The sequence below is a fragment of the Solenopsis invicta genome, chromosome 4 (assembly GCF_016802725.1).
Source record: "Solenopsis invicta isolate M01_SB chromosome 4, UNIL_Sinv_3.0, whole genome shotgun sequence".
NCBI lineage: Eukaryota > Metazoa > Arthropoda > Insecta > Hymenoptera > Formicidae > Solenopsis > Solenopsis invicta.
The window spans coordinates 1,260,291-1,278,287 of NC_052667.1; the positions used below are offsets into that span (position 1 = coordinate 1,260,291).

The 17,997-nt window shown below is 41.6% G+C and overlaps 1 long non-coding RNA gene across 1 annotated transcript in view; it reads left to right on the top strand.

Annotated features, from left to right (window-relative positions):
- The window catches only part of LOC113003577, a 95,577-nt gene that overhangs the window by 22,313 nt on the left and 55,267 nt on the right, over positions 1-17,997 (top strand). Inside the window, exon 4 of the long non-coding RNA XR_005574494.1 lies at positions 17,443-17,511. This is a non-coding gene — a long non-coding RNA (uncharacterized LOC113003577). The remainder of the gene's footprint in view (positions 1-17,442; positions 17,512-17,997) is intronic.

The following is a 17,997-nucleotide window of genomic DNA, read 5'->3' on the forward strand; positions in this document are numbered from 1 at the left end:
CTCTCTGCCTGCCTGGGATTGATCCTCTACTACGATCCTTTTTATCGATACGTACGTAAACGATAGTAGGTGCGTATCCTTGCGCGTCCCGACGAGCGAGCGCATTAGCTGAAACGAAAGACTGCTGACCGTGGTAAGAACTATTTAAATTGAAATTGAAGCTTCCATCGCCACGGCGGTTACTCCACGCTGCTTCCTCTTATCCTCCGTCATGCCGTTCGATCCTCTCTAAAAGCAAGTAACGTCTAAGTAGAAGCAACGCCTCGCACTTTGGAAATTGGCTCCTAAATCGCGGAGAGGGTGATCCTGATCACGCTAGTCCGTAAATTATCAGTCTTCCAGAATCGAGCGGCTTCCCTCTTCTCTCTTGCCCTCCTCTTTCTCCTCTTTCTCCTCGGCTCCTTTCTCGATCTTTACGATTCTTTTTTTTTCTACCGTTTTACACACGACACTCATCACGTTTACATGAGGTACTTTGTGCACTCTTTTTTTCTTTTAAAACTAGTTGAACTCAATTCGTTTTACCAGCAATCAATAAAGATTGATTTTTTTTCTTATTTATCATTTCGTTATATTATTTAAATAGTAGTTTCTACACCAGGATTATCGAAATTTCATCGTTAATTCTGAATGTAATCTCTTAAACTGTTAGCTTTATCTAATGTGAACATATTTCCAATGATGTTACAGGTCTTGTGCAATTTTAATGGTTGTTTCGATTCAATCTCTATTATACGCTTTCGAATCGGTATTTTGGAATCTGAACAATTAATAATTTACAAACTAATAGAATGAAAAATAACATGTTCTAATATCAAATATTTATTCGGCTACCAAATGATATAACATTAAAGCTATATCTGATACAGTTGTACGAGAATATTGTGTGCTTAATTGCAATTATTTGCTTCTAAGAATATATGAACACTGTAGTCTGCGAGCGATGAATTTATTATTTTGTCCAGTATTCTGCCCACGTCTCCTCTGTGCCCTCGTGGGCGCGACGAGCTCGTGTAGCTTCTTATAGAGTCCATACAACGAGTTACTCGACCGACGGCCTGTATATTAAATTTTTCTGCATCCGCCCATGAACACACACTCGCTTAGGGCTCGCTGCTGCAACCTTAATCCAACACTGTTCTTATCCCCCTTTGAATCATCTCTTTCGTCCCGCGTGGATTTCGCCACCATTCTTCGACCATTCTGCGCCGTTCGCCTTTATCGTTTCTCCTCGCTCCTCTACGAGCTTCTTTGCGCCGGTAAACAGGAGTCCCGCATGGCTATGGCTCCTTCGAGCGTCTCGCAAATCCAGATTGTATATTCGAGAGAGGGTAGACCGAAAATAACGCCTTGTTAATAACAGGTCGGAACCCGATTGTCGACAGCCCGACGTCGGGCTATGTATAACTTATTGGTCGCGCGAGGGTAAAGTACAAATTATGTGATCAATTTATCGACTCCTTTCGGTTAATCCCTCCCAGTGTATTATATCTTAACGTTAATCTTTCAATGCGAGTCATGTCAAATGAGAACGATCGTACGGTTTAAGAGATGAAGATGAATATTGTATCTGTGTCAAAATTGTTTTATTTTATTTTTAAAAATAAGCACTTGAAAAAAAAAATATATATTATATATACGATAGAAATAGTTAAAGTAAAGATGTATCTTTGGCACGTATCTCATATCTTACATCTAAAGATTTCGGGTCGCTGAGAGAAGCGGATTACTAAAATCTTGCGGAGAATACCGGATTAGCTTTCCATATTTGATCATCCTATTTCGTGCCCCAATTAGTCGGGGCACTAATTTACAGCTGGCAGCGCGGTTATACATCTACATACTCGGAGGTCGGGACAACGCACTATGCGAACTGCTGAAGACTAGCTCCTTGAATTTACTACTGTTCTATAATCTCGCGCAAATTCCTTAACTATTCCTGTCAACATTTCGCTGTATATTTCATTTCTTTTTCGATGCCGTCGGTTTAACTCGTATAATTGAAAGGGCAATAAATACCGGAGTGAAAAATAATTACATTTCTGGTTATATTTCGGTCTTGCATCAAATTATTATGAATCTATTTATGCGATTCTTCTAATTTTACATCGTGAAGAGAGTCAAAGAAAAAAAAGAAACTAAAAAAATTTGAAAGTTTGATAAAAGACATTTAAAATCAGCTTTCAGTTTAGCTTTGTTATATTTATCGAGATTTGCGCGTTGTGTAAAAACTCGCGCGAATCTATACTTTTCATTAAAATAAAGATCAATGTTCGCATAGCAACGTACAACCGTTGTATCCTCGAGAGCGGACCGCACGGGGCGGTAAGTGAAATCTTGACCAATTTCCAAGGATGAGAGCGCTCCAATAAGCCGAGGATCGACCATGTGTGTGTATATTGCCACGGTCTATTTAGTTTATCGTGACGGGCAGTACCTACATTTACGCGCCCCATTCGACCTTTTCATGCAGGGGTGAATCGTGACCTGCCGTAGCCCAGCCAGAGCTTAACGATTTTTTCAAATGTCTTTTACTATACATAAGATACCTGAGCCGAATAAGGTTTATCTAATTTATTTTTATTTTTGAAAAACTCTATTGGAGATATCAAAATAAACTGACACTGAATGAGAATAAAATCTTTATTTTAATCATTCACAAAAATAAAATAGAATTTGTATTTTTGTTTTTTTAGGGATGTGATTCAAGTTGATACTTTTGTTTTCGTCAGTGTAGCTTAAAATAAAAAAAGTTCTTTATTGATTTTTGACGTTTTCAAATTTATTAATATTTTGATGTTATTGAAGAGATAGCTCGATACTTTTTAAACTCTCTTTTTACATTTATTTACAAAAGAATGCATATAAAAAATTTATATAAAGTTTGATGCTTCGATTTAGAAATTGAAATATTCATTCCTATTTTTGTTTTTCCTTTGCACTAAAAACCAATAAAAGGCCGTGTGATAGCCTGTACAAAACAACCAGCTAAACGTATCCAAGATCGAATTATTCTGATTCTATTTAATTTAGACGGAACCGTATAAAATACAAGAGGGTTCTCGAGATCAGAGGTCGATCGATGAAGAGGTCGCGCCAAAGGGCGGAAACGAGTGTCGTGGAAACGCTTATCATCGTCTTCTGCCGAGCCTCTCGTGACGCATAACCGTCATTCGATCTCGCACGGGTCTCCTCCGGTCATTCGATCATAAGTTTCTCCGTGCTGACAACGATCAAGGTCGCAAACCCTCCGACCCAAAGCTGTTGTTATGAAAGCGATACAATTTGTAAGATAAATTTGTTGTTAGCAGCGTCAGCAATATACATTTCTCGATAAAATATTTTTAGAGAATTTTTTATCGTATTAAGAATGGTTATTGTAATCAATTATGCAAAAATCTAATACAAATTGAATGTTGCTGTACGGATATTGGAAATAAGTGATTTATCAAATTTAAGAGAATATTGAATTGTACAAAATTATATTTCTATCAAATTTTATTAAATTATACAAGTCATTTCGAGATTATTATTGATTTTAATTAATCGTATTTTAATAATGGAGAGTACTTAATAAATAAAATTTTGAAATTAAGATATCACAATAACTTTCTGACAAATGAAAAAGTATAATCAAATAAATGCAGCATTAATTTTATTAATTTTCGCAGACAGAGCATACAGTTTAATTTATTACACGAACTAATTATACAAACTGGCTATTGTAAAATTTCTCACAAAACTATTATTAAATATCAAAATCCGCTATTACTCAATAATGGTGCTCTCTTATTTTTATGTTTGATTATTTCATCAATCTATTTGCAAGTTTTATATATAAATTATTTTTTATGCTGCTTGTTATACACCTATTACAGACAAGTTTTTTTATTCTTCTCGAATATTTTTACAAATAAATTCAATGTAAATGCTGTTTTAGTAAAAGAGATAATATTCTTGTTATATCTGGAAAATATATCTTTTTAAATAATATTATATTGTATTTTATATCGTTTATCATATCAAACATTCTATTTTTAAAATATCTTATTTTCTCTTTATTTCCTATTTATATCTGAAATTAAATTTATTATAAATTTCAAACAATTTCTGCACCTTGTAATTATTATTTGGACGCAAAATAAGGCACCATTATGCACAAATTATTACTGGTAGTCAACAATTCATCAATAATAAATATTATTTTATGAATTTTGTACGTGTATATTTTGATACATATATACGATCGATCGGAAAGGAGGAAAAATGGGGTATACATATATTTCGGAATTAAATATATTCCTAATTCGTCTTAGCCGTCTATTTCAAGATACACAATCGATCTGTGAAATATTATATTTATCCGGAATATATTTTTGTAGATCCATTACTTGAAATTGAAATAAGAGATAATTTAGTCACTTCGACACATAATAGCGCAGTTTCAATATTACATTAATTAGTAAAATAAAAATATATTCATATTATAGAGAAATGAAAAATTATTTGATTTAATAAATTTTTTTTAGTATTATTTTACGACGGCTGCAAAACAAGCTGAAGAGATGCGGACAATTTTATATGATAAATTACGATTTAAAATAACTTGGAATAATTTGGCTTAATTACATTTGAATCATACTTATCCCAGATTTTATCGTGATTGCCACAAATGCAAATTCAGTTTTCGTAATACAGTAACTTAAATTAATTTCCATCACTCGCCTTTTTCGATTAACAATTCGCGGGATCCGCATGATTATCGCGAATTGTGGTATCGAGCGAAATCGATTTCCTCTCTCTTTAGGCAACGGTAAATTTGCTGACTTATGTTGACAAATTGAACGACGTGTAAACAAATTAAGTCACGAAGCGTCGTATCCTGTCGGTGGGATGTAACGCAGAAGGAGGAGACGAGGAAGGAGAGGGTAGAGGGGAGCGGAGAGAATCGTCAGAGAGAAAAACGAGGGACGAAGTGACGGGGATTTCCAAACCCGGGCTTAAAGTCAATAAGGGAGAGAACCCGACGTGATGAGGCGAGAAAAAGACCTTTCATAAAAGTTTCGAAAAAGTTTCGATAAGTCGCAGCTCGCGCGAACAGTGGTACGAAAGACTTCTGTGCGCTTATAGGCAATTTTATCCGACTATTCTCGAGTTCGAATTCTAGTATTAGTTTTACTACGGGCAGACCAACTAAAAGTGGCTATCAATTCCTCTCGTTTCCAGAGATATCGATACGGTTAATGAATAAATAAACTCACGAAGGATCCGTTAATGTCGTTTATTTATTTAAATATTTGGCGACAAATGCAGCAAATTTTACATCAAGATCGATTATCTCTTGTTTTTTCGATGACGTTTAATAGTTCGCGTGCGTTAATAGAGTATTGAATTAAAAATACCTAATATCAAGTAGGTGTACAGTATTTTTACATTGGAATTACCTAACGAAAGTTTAGCAACCCAGCTTTAAACTCTGAATCGTTAACTACGCAAGTTTTTTTTGCAATCTATGCAATGTTACTCTTTTTAAAGTAATTTTCGCAGCTTAAAAAAGATCATGAAGGAGAAACGTCTTTCTCTTTCTCTCGTGCTAAGATATAAATTACATTTAGCTACGTCTGGGATATAATTACATTTAAGCATCCGTATAGACGTATTTGCGAAGCTGCGCGTTTAAGGCGCGGACGATTTCGGCAATCGTCTTGCTTAGGAACAGCTGTAAAGATGCGCGTCTCATTCACCTTGGTGAAGTAAATGAATCAAGGGGAACAAGGGGAACATTCGAGACAGGAAGTAAGGGGAGCGATAATTGGGGAACGAGGGGGCAGATGACAGAACAGCGAGAGAAGGGTGACTGAAGTAGGGAACGCGCAGCAATCGACGCTGCAAATTATCTGCAATTATCCCATCTATATCGCTCGTTGGTCCGAATTCTCGACTACAGACAGACAGACAGACAGAATGCTAAGCATTTGTACACTATGCTATATTTTCTACCAAAGTACTATGTAAACGTGTGCATATCGGAAGCTCTAGTTTAGAAACGAAACGAGATTGTCTTCGAGACTCGAGGGTAAATTTCAATGATGATAAATTGTAAATTACAAATTATCCGGGGCAATTCGTTCTTGCATGTTTTTTATTATAATTTTTATTAATGTAGAATGTATATAATATATTCATTATTGTAATTTGTTAAAAATCTCTTGAAAATTTTATTTCTTTTTTATTAATTACTTAACAACTCGACGTACGTAATTGTATATTGTTTATATGCATGAGTACTTATGATGCGTAATCGTCCGCTCTCCTGTTGCATTTAGGGGATTTTGTTCTAGCATACGTAATAAATTACACTTCTCTCTCTTTCTGCTAATTGCTACTTGTTTAACTCCGCTTTTATCGTTTTCGCATTCGAGACGTGGTGCTTATCGCTGCACTTGTTAACTTTAAACTTTCTAGTAGTTGCGATATATTTAAATTACGCTTGAAAGAAAAATTATCGTGGATGTCGATCAAATTATTTTCATTTTGCGAGTATGCAGTTGTAAAGTCTTATTTTACAATATTTACTTACCTCATGAACTTACGATAGAATTTTAAACGATATACGCATTACGATTTTAATCTAATCATAGAAGCAAACCTTATAATTTGCTATACATGTGCATCCGACAACAACGATTACTCGCAATTTTGCCCTTTTACATCGATAATTGATGCGAATACCTAATTATAGACAAGCGTAGATAAACGTGATTATAGAGTGCATTTCCTTTATTTTTTTAAGGACGATGAAAACGTGCAAGAACGCTCGTATCTATTGGTAGGACAAAGGTACTGTATTTCATTGTATTATCGAAAAGTTTCTGAGGACAACGAGAACGGAGCTCGAATTCTTTCCGCCAAAAGTTCTTTTTGTCGTCGCACCGTCTTTGTACACATGCGCAAAATATCTCGCGGGTGTCGACTATCTCGGGGGTCAACTTTCCTCATGAAAAGCGAAACGCGTTCCACGAATTCCGCGATGTGGGAAAATGGATCGACGGCGAAATACGCTCTCGCGGTTTATGATGAACCGTTTTTTGGGCTCTTTCGCGACGGAGCGGATAACATAGTTTACGACGTGGAACGACGACGAAAGGGGGAGGGACGATGACAGGAGAAGGGGGAGAGCGATCAAAATTACCCATCCGATCGAGCATGAAAATGCCTCTGTGCGACTCCGCCAGATCGAGGTTTACGCGTTTGAATTTAATGGAAATTTTACTTTTATTCCTCGAGCATACTTATATCAGCGTGTGCTTTGATTTTAGCACAAGTTGGACAATTATATCGGTAACAGGTTTGTAAGCTCTACTGTATTTAAAAGGATTCTAAAAAATTGTTTATTCCGTTTATACTATTATTAATATAATAGTTGATCCCGTATAGCGTAATCAGATGAAGAAAAAGATAAATTGCAATTGCATAATTCGGTCAATTGTTTAACGCAATTAGTCACTTTTCTCTTTGTCCGAGATTTTGGAACGATTTCTAGCGTCGCAGACACAAGACTTTACATTAGGTATCAGATCTTACCTTTTCTGTATTTGAAGTGTTGTACACAATACTTAAACAGTCGTACACAATTCAAACGACCATTAAAACATTCCTCGAGAAAGAGGTCTATATTTTAAGAACAGATATAGATAGCTATAAAATCGATCCCGTATAATCGTTAAATCAATAAAAAGATCAGTCGCTGCATTATATGTTCGCAATAAAAATGATTTAACGATTGGCTGAGCCACATGATGAATCACACCTCGCGCGAATCGCACATACGTAATTGCTCACGCCTATCATTGGATGCCGTAAATTTAAGCCGTACCATCAAATCGAGTCGAACATGTGGCGCCAAGTGCTTAAGAGATGTTACGTATTGGACGATAAAACTTACGCATATCGTACGACTATAAATGTCACACGTGCGTCTATAAAGTCGGCCGCCCCGTAAGAACGCGCTGGATTTTATCGATAATATTTGCGGCGATTAAAACTGCATGATAATACTGTCTGGCTTATCTGTTCTATGACAGGAAGGTACAGAGGCGTGTACACGCAACACTTTTTTAAAAGAGATCACGCCGAAGATCTTGGACGATTCAATGAGTATCACCGTATTCGATCAAATAACAATAATTTTTTTCTAGATGGAATTTCGCGCGATATTTATATTAGAAAGAGACATGTTCTTTGCGTTAAAATTTCAGTTTATCACCAGCTTCCCCGCTATTAACTTTGTTATATTTCTTAGGAGGGTCAATCGGGTTATATCAGAGAGTGGGAGGGGGGAGGAGAGGCGCTTTATAGGTAATAACACGATCGCAGGTCGTGCTCTCGTATTTTACGAGGACGAGCTCTGTCTATATTATCGCTCGGTTCTAGCGTTCAGTCTCTTCAGAGTCTTGTTCGTGGATTTTCCCGAGCGACTGTGATATCAGTTTAAAATCGACTGTGGATTCGCCGCTGGACGATATTCCGTTGCGTCGGAGAGAACAGCCGCGCGACGTGAAACATCGGTACACATTTGCCATAAAAACGTTCGCGGCGAGCGAAGCGCGAATATCAAAGTTAAACTAATCAAACGGAATGTACATTTCCGACGTGAAAATGTGACGTTGAGAGAACGAGGAAGAAAAATTTTCCCAACTTTTTTTTCGTAATAACGTTGCGTTATTAACGGATCGACTTTTCGCACGGGAACGAAACGGAAGTTCCATTGGCATCTGCCGCCGTCTCTACCCATCGGTATTCTTAACACGTTTGCGAAATATGCACGGGTACCAGCCGGAAATAACGCGAGGCGTGCCGCCGCTCTTCAGCCTGTTAGGGATATCAGAGGTGTATTTGAAGACGGTCGTCGTCGTCGTCGTCGTCGTCGTCGTCGTCGTCGTCGTCGTCATCATCGTCGTCGTCGACACCTTTGCACCCTAGGCGACGTGCAAATTCCATTCGTCCCGTCCGTCGTTTCTATGCTCTCCGACGTGCTCGTGCGGCGATAAGGGGCCCGGTCGTGATATAAATTTGCGACGGGATTAAAGGACGATCGGTCTAACGAGCGCAGCCGGCCCACACTCGGGATCAGGAGTTGACCGAATGGCGAAACTGTGCGGTAATTTACCCGAATAAAAGCCGCTGGTACACCGCTGGTACGCCGCATCCACCCCATTTTGCGATTCACCAATTTCCGTCTCCATTCTCTTTCTTTTTTCTTCTTTCCTTCCCTCTTCTAGCTTCCTTCGAAAATACGCAAAGGGTACTTGATGATATCTTTTATGCAGCTACTACACCCTTCGTATTTCCAAATCTACAATAGTCAATAATGACGATAGAGCGAGGCAAAAACGAAAATTTTTGCTATCACAATTGATTTTGAAAACTTTTACTACGTTATGCGTTATGTTATCTAAATTGCTACAAAGTCATGATTGTTCGATATATGTAATTATAGTATCTCAGGTCAGATATATATTCATCACATGCTCTGAGAATGTAGTTGAGGAGATCTCATTTCCTTTATATAAAATATAGGATATAGAATATGAAGTTATGACTGTCACACAATGATATCATGAGAATCTACGAAGATAAATAAAGTTTCTTACATAGGAACATCATTCCTTACTTGTATAATCGCTACTTCCTCTCTTCTATCAATTCTTACTTACAAACAAGTCGTTTTAAATAGCGCAACTGACAGCCGAACAGACAGTTTCCGCATACTAATATAGAGATGAATCGCTCGATACAATTTGACGGTGCTCCGAATATAAATTGCAGCGGATTCTATTTATCTCTTTCGGTCAGCTTTTCGTTCGTCTCTCATCACAACGCTCGCGTTATCTTCGCTTCCACCCCTCGTGAAAAGAAGTTAAGATGACCGTTTCACGCCCCTTTCGTACACGTCACACGTATATAGAGAGTGGCATCCGCCGAGTAGAATGGCGCACGTAGGCACGCGAGAAAATACAGGGGCACGGCGGTGCGCCACATGGGAAATTCTGGCAAGCATTAACTGTACCTCATCCTCCGGTTGCTCACGAATGCGCCAGGCATCGTCGTCCATGAGCATCCGCGATATAAAGTACCGCCGTCGCGCCGGCCGGTCGGCTGGCCGGCCAGTCGTACGCGTCGCATATCTATGTGGATTCGCACGCTGTTCTGTATCATGTTAATCACCGTACGCCAGACACGCATCCAACTATAATTCGATATACTCCGAACGCCCTTAATAATTTTGCTGGCCAGAGAGCGAAATGTTTCGCGTCTCGCGGAAATGATGACGCTTACGGTGGTTCACGCACGGAGCGTGGCGCGACACTTTACGGAGCAAACGGCGAGAAAGGGACAAACAAAGACGAACTTTCGTACTTGTTGCAAAGTAAAAATCTTCTCTCGAGAAGCGGCGCGATGTAATTTTACGAGCGTGAACGACGTGCCCGCGACTACGGTGGACACATTACTCAGCCTCACGCCGGCGCGTAAGATCCCCCGAATGCGCCGCCGGGGTAAAATGTTGGCGTCCCAATAGGGTGATACGATGTGATATAGGGTAATTTTGTAGCTATTACGCGTGCAAAAGTGTGCGGCTGCTATGAGTGCGCGGATGTCGGCGCAGCGCGCGGTGCGCGGCGTGGCTGCTTTATGCGACCGACGGCTCTCGCGAGACCGTACACATTTTTACATTTTCGTCAAGCGGCCGCCGTGCGCAAAATGCGATTTAATGGACGAGCAAACGTATCGCTTCTCTCTTTCTCACTCTTTTTCTCTTTTTGTGCTGTCTATCTCGCACATGTACATACTCGTACGCATACGGGATGGAAAACTTAACGTGGGCTGGCGTTACTTGGGCGATCTTTCGCGGATTTCGCGTCTGTTCTTCTCGCGAGGCAAAGCGAAAATATATTTTCGTCTCGCGCCGTCACGCCGCTGCCGCGCGATCTTTGAGCAGCTAATAATTCATCTGCGTCTTTCCGGTAGATGCTAGATGCGCTTTTAATACGTTTGCCGCTGCACCGGATCGATGCGAGGCGTGTTGGCCTCAACTCTTTTTCCTTCCCTCTCCCCTCGCTTTTCATCCTTCTCTCGCGATACCTCTTTCTGTGCTGATTGGAAACCGGATACCCAATCCAGGTTAAACCAATAATAACTTCTACTTTAAAGTTGCTGCGTTAGCGGTGTCTACTATTTTCTCCAAGTTGGAATCGAAGGACTCGAGGGCGGTGCGGCGTGGAGCGGCGTGGAGCGGCGCGGTGTCGCGGAACTTTGCGAACGCATATCGTTTTCCAAGTGGGCACGATGCAAGAAATCGCGTCCCTCCGAAAGTGCTTTTGTCCCCGGTGAAAATTAATTTCGCTCTGGTCGCGGAGAGAAAGGGAAAAAAGAGGAAAGCGAGAGAGAGGGAGGGGAAGTAAGAGAGTCTATTGTCGTGCTGTTCCGCGCTAATCAAGCGAGGTAACTTGATGAAAATTAACCCGATTCGTTCTCGCGGCGTTTAAAGAACGGTTTCAACGGATTACATTCGTTCGAGAGAACGGTCGTGGGGTAGTATCCCAACGAGATATTTAAAGGGAACGGGTTTTCATTTCCTTATTTGGGGAATACCTCTTATAATCGCCGACGATTTATTCGATACGAAAGCGAATCCTCGGTGTTCTCGTTATCGCGCCACCCTCACCCGCCCCGGGAATACAACTCTGGTCGTGCGATACCGGCGCCGGCTCTGTTTTATCGGAGATCACGTTAATCACCCAAACTCCCTCCCATCTCCCTGCCCTGCCCTGCCCTGCTTGCCTGCCTGCCTGCCTGCCTGCCTGCCCTGCCCTGCCCTGCCTCTGCCCTGCCCTGCCCACCACTGTGCCCGTTATAAACGGCACTCAAATTGTTATTCGACGAGATTCCAGGGAACAACGAGGGAGAGAGGCAGCGACCGTAAGCCGTTACCGCGTCTCGCGGCGGTGGTATCGCAGCCGCTCGCTCGCTCGCGGTAGCTCGAAAGTTATTCGGCTCACCGTGCAAACTAATAACGACGTTTAAAAGCTCTAATATTTCCCGCCGCAGAGCTCGCCTCGTGGAAAGGCGCTGTCGAGCGTGGTGGGCGCGAGGGACGCACACGGTTGCGACGAGCGGTCAGGGGATGACGGCGAAAGGGGAGTGGAAAAGAGCGAGCGGGCCTTTCGCACGCGGAAACTTTAGATCTTATAAGAAAAGTTACCGCTCTCCGCTGCGCCGTGCTCGCCCAGGTTCTTCTATCTCCTCTATACCGGGCGATTCTCCTTTTCTACCGTCCTCCCTCTTACACGCAACCCTCTTTCGCAATTCTCCAGTCTCTCTCTCTCTCTCTCTCTCTCTCTCTCTCTCTCTCTTCTTTAGCCTGGCGGCATCGCCGCAGGCGCTGGTAGCACCTTCGCCGAGTTTCTCTCTCCCTCGCGAGGGCACGAGACTGGCTAGCGGCTCACATTCCCCGTTCCCCGTCGTTCTCCCCTTTTCTCCGTCATCCTCTCTCTGCCCGTTCTCCGGATATAATACACCTTTAATTTCCGGATTATAAAGTCCCGCTTGACGCGCCGCGGTTAATTTACCGTTCTCGGGCGCGATCCTATGGGTTTACGTATGTATACAATGCATACGTATATGACCGTCTACATCAGTAAGTGTGTTGCCGTCGAATGCTGTAAATAGCACGAGAGAGAGAGAGAGAGAGAGAGGGAGGAAAGGAGAGAGAGTAGGATTTACCCGGCTTGTTTTTAGACGTCTCTTTCTCACGTTAGGATTTTCTAGATACATTCTTATTATAACGGATGTCGTACGTGGGACGTCCTTACGTTCGAATAGCGCGTTTGTGTCATATCGTAAAACATCTCTCAGAATTTTAATTCGAGTCTCAGTTACGAAAGTATCTAGGAGAGAACTCGAAAGTTCCAAGGGACAGGAGCAGGTCGGCCAATGAAATTTTCACTGAGAAAAGGGTCGTCTACAAATTCATCAGAGAACACGCCGCCGAGGTTTAATACAAGCTTATGAAATATTCTGTAACACGAAAAAGTTATAAGTGCGAAATGAGGATAACACGTTCAGACCATCGCGTCTCGGTGTATATAAGATATCCTTCCTAGTTCTTTCAAGACATCTTTGGATTCTTTGATCAACTTGGAATCTACTTTTTCCAAGTCCACTTTCTTGCTGTCTACTTGGAGAGAAAATCTGATTGAACACCTTCTTGTTTCACACTCTGTTAACAATGGACTTTAAAAACGTTTTTGTAACAAAGTTTTAGGTTAATATTCTGTTAAAGTAAAGACTCGTAGGATCAGAAAGGCTGAACTTGGAAATTTCAATAGTGGCGAGTAATTGTCGTGGCTCTATAATGTCACACGGTTATACGCGCGATTGTTATAACGAATATAGGAATTGTAATATAATTATTATAACAGATAGCCCATACGTGGATAATAATTTAAATAGAGGTAACTACGGTGATACGCTGGGCAAAGTAAGTTGGCACAGTTGGTTTGGATTATTAATGTCTCTCCCTGAGGGAGGATGTAAGACGGCTGCGCGCGCCCGCGATTTCTCTGTTATCGCGAGACCGGCGAGAGCGTCTCAAAAACGAGGGTGAAAAAGAAGAAGAAAAAGAAGAAGAAGAAGAAGAAGAAGCGTAACCGCCTGGTCAAGGAGCCGAAAGTTCGTCGGGCGTGGCTTCGGTGGCGGTATAAACTCTAACAGTGGGTAAGGGGGATGAGAGGGAGGAGGGAGGAAAGAGAAACACTTTTATCGAGCGTCGACACTCGGTGAACTTAGCTAAGATAGAAGAACTCTCGGGAACTCGACACGCGAACTTCGACCATTTAATGCACCCACCAATGTACATATGCAACTAGGTGCAGTAACGGCGAAGATGCCGCGTCGCGCCGCGCCGCGGCTCGTGGTAATAATGTCTGTCCCGCGAGAGAACCGCGACGTCGAATGTAGATACGTCGAGCCCCGTTTCCATAACGATCCCCGGCTAGCACGTGCAAACACACGCCGTATTCGCGCTATCGAGGGAGAATCAATTATTCGCGCTTTAAATATTTTTGCGCTACCGTCCGGAGAAATTCCCCTTCATTTTTTTTCTTTCATGCAGCTCGACTCGCGTCGTTACCATCCCCGTCTGCAGCTTTGTCGAGATTTTTTCATTTAATTACGCGAATATCGTGTAACGACGGAAATGGAATTAACTAATATATCGTCTCTTAACAAACATTGAATCAGTCGAGAGGATGATGCGTGACGTTCCGTGAGTCGGAAGCGACCGCTCACGATCCAAGTTTCTCCGCTTCGAGTTTGTCAAACGTCGCTATTCACATTTCACGTTCGCAATTCTTTCTACCTTTCCGATCGACGACGGTACCGCAAAAAAGATATCAACTGAATATTTGCGGCGGCTATATACGGCGAGCATGGCGCGTGTTCCATCGACTCAGGGTGTACACATTCGCTCGAGTTGTTCGTGGATACATTCGCTTCCCCGCTGTTCGCTGTTTAACATACGTCGGAACTGCCCGGTCTTATTATTCTATGCGTGGCGCCGCAGGCGAGGGGTCGAAGGCACGAAGACAGGTCGGTTGGAATGTGTCAGCAGCCAGGGTGGCGTGGCACGTTGAGAAAAAGATCGGGTCGCGCGCCCTGCTAACGGGTGCCTCGATGCGCTTATTTGACACTTCGAGCGACAAACGGCCACCTTATTACCTTCCCATCGTCGTCGTCGTCGTCGTCAGCGGCGGCAACGACGGCAGCGGCGGCGACGGCATCTCCCTGTCGCGGAAGGTTCCCACTGATCGATTTCTGGAATTTTCCCTTCACGTACAGCAGAGTGAAGAATTCGAGCGGGAAATAAATTTCATTCGGTACTTTGCGCTAGATATTTTCCCCCATCTATGTCACGCTGACGTTTGTACGGCAACTTGACTCCGACTCCTTCCTGTTAACATACGAATTTACATAAGTGCGTTATTGTATCGGTACTCTTTTCGAAAGTGTCGCCAATGTTCTTTCCTTATCATCTTCATTCTAAAAATTGCAAAGATTTTCTATCGCTGACCCCCGTACCATCCTATTTCTAAAAACATGTTTGCTATGAATATAAAAAGATTAATTGGATTGATCTAGATTGGGATGTTACGTTAATGACAAAATTTCAATCGTAAATTATTCTAGGTTTTTAACTTGTTAAAAATATCCATGCCAAATGTTTATTTATTCATTTTTCAATTTTCAGTGACTTCGAATGTTACTGAGTTCACGATATCGAGTTTCGTACAAATAGTTTCAAACTGCGACTTTGATCAGTACATTTTGTTGATATTTAAAGGCGATAAAGCCGCGCTTCGCGAGATAGAGTATCTCTTTAGAAAAGTTGTCGAGATAATAAATCTCTACGGGAATATAGGAAGCTCTCGAGATACGCGACCTAATGCGCATTCAGCCGGTCGGCTGCTCGCGAAATGTCCTTCAGTATTATTTATCGTGAAGATAATTCATCGCCAGACTTTGTTAATATAATAGCTTATTTGCATGGTGTTTTTGGAAAGGAGCCAAGTGACGCTTACAGGCTGGATTGGCCGGATCGTCAAACCGACCAAGTCGGATGTATTCGATGACAAGTCGTTGTTGTAATGATAGAAACGAATAAATCACTTGGATCTTTGATGCGAATTATCGACGAATGGGCTTAATGAATTTTCACGAATTCACCGATTCCGCGAGATTCTCATCGTATCTATTAAGTATCGCTTTAATTACGTATGCTAGAGTTGTCGCATATTCGCGTACACAATTTCGACCCGCGAGATCGCAGAAATTTCTCGTCGATCGTGAAACTGATTAACTCATAATTGCTACCGCGACCGAAGGCTAAATGTACGATCATCTCAAACATACACGTGATGTCCTACTTTCCTCTCTGAAAGCTGTACAAATAATTGAAGTCAATAAAATGGGAAAACCGGAAAAACGGAAATTTTTTATCTGGAAAAATCCCGCTGTAAACAGCGGAAATGGTACACACAGAGAGCCGCGTGGACTTTTGAAAACGTCTAGTTTAGATCAAATGGAGCTACTGAATGTAATTAGTACGACTTTTCAGCAAAATACTACACGCAAACGCGTAATTTTGCGCGTTTGACTGACTATCGTTTATATTATTTTAGGAAAATATTAGAGAATTATTTTAGCTCGCAACGTTAACGTTTGCGTTACTTTTCCGTCGCAATGCCCTCGAAACGATTGCGCCGAAATAACGATTGGCTGTTGAAATTTCCTCATTCTGAAATTATCTTTGAATAACAATTTTGTGGACGGCCAGGCTACCGCACAGCAGTTGCCTTGGGATTGGTTAACTTGGAGTTAGGTCTACGACGAGTTTAACCGGTGTCGGTTACACTGTGTTACACAGCGGGTTAGTTTCGGATTTAGTAGCAAGTTATGCGTCACTTAATTTTGGATGTTAATAGCCGCTAACTTTCTATTATTCATCTATGTATAATTAGTCGAGACTGTGATTCATTCCGATGTAGATTGAGTAATCTAATGCGCCGTTATTCGTCAATTACCGAGACTCGGAGTGTTGGAATTTCGATGAGAATTTCATGAGCGCGCGGAGTAGTGACAAATTTTCTGACAACGCGTATGAAACTCTCGGAAAAGTTTTCCGTAACCGTTTCGCTGACAAACTCTCTATGACTGGAACAAGTGATTCGAGATTCTGTTCTCGGCTTTATTATTCGTTTCATCATCGAGCCTGCACTCGCTCGAGTCTCGATAGATCGCGTTGGCTCATCGAATCACGTTTGGCCCGCCGTGCAAGAGTACGTAACGTCCTCTGTAATCAGCGACCGGTCGATTCGGTTCATTGATCGTTCGCGAGACCGGTGATTGGCCGATTTGGAGACTAATTAATTAATGGGTGCTCCGCCGTATTCATCTCTTCCGTATCGTACCGTCGCTCCCCTATCCGTCCCACGCCGTGAGCGATCAAGTATAGAGTGTGCGTTCGATTGCGAGCGATGCTTTAACCGCTATTCAAGGCTGATGCAGTTTCGATATCGCCTCGCGCGCCACTTTGTACCAACTGATCGACCGCCTATTTGCTGGATTCCACGCTTTCGAGAACCGTGCGTATTACTATATCCATGCGTCAATTTCGGTACGGTCGACTCGTTCGACCAATCCGCGAAAGTGCTGGACGCATTTTCTCTCTCTCTCTCTCTTTCTTTCTTGCGCAAAGCTACCCCCGTATATTTACGCTTCTGATCTCGGTATATGACTATATCTTTGACGTTGACGTATTCTATCTTTGATACAAAATCCTAGGATTGAAAAAAGCAATTTAGTTTGATTCGTTTATCTTTTCAGATTATCACGCGTCTCCTTGGGATGGATCGTCATGTCTAGCCGCGTCGATCGGATAACGGCAGCGAATTGGTGAGTGAACTTATTCATCGTACCTGCATGACTATTTTTCTATCTTTACTCCAGGAGCGATAGCGTCAATGATAAGCGTATTTGAAGAAAACAAATTCTGATAATACTTTAATTTAAATACAAGTAATTTTATATTTTATAATATCATGAGAACGGAAGTAATAGTGAAAATAATGAAAATATAAACAATAAATGTGACGTGATATTTGTATAGTTGCAGTTAATAATATGGATAAATTGTTACGTAGAGCAGAATCCTCATTAATTAACGCGCTGAACATTGACGCATCGCGCAAAGGGTTTATAATCTGATCTCTTCCATCTTCGTACCATTCCTGCGCAGCGGGGCTGTGTTGTTCACACCCAGTATATCCGCTCGCAAAACGCGACAGACTTCGTTACTTCGCGGTGGCTCATAATTAGGCCATCGAGCCTATTAAAAGTTAAGCGGGCTTGTTAAGCACGCGGCATGACTATTTCTGGAAC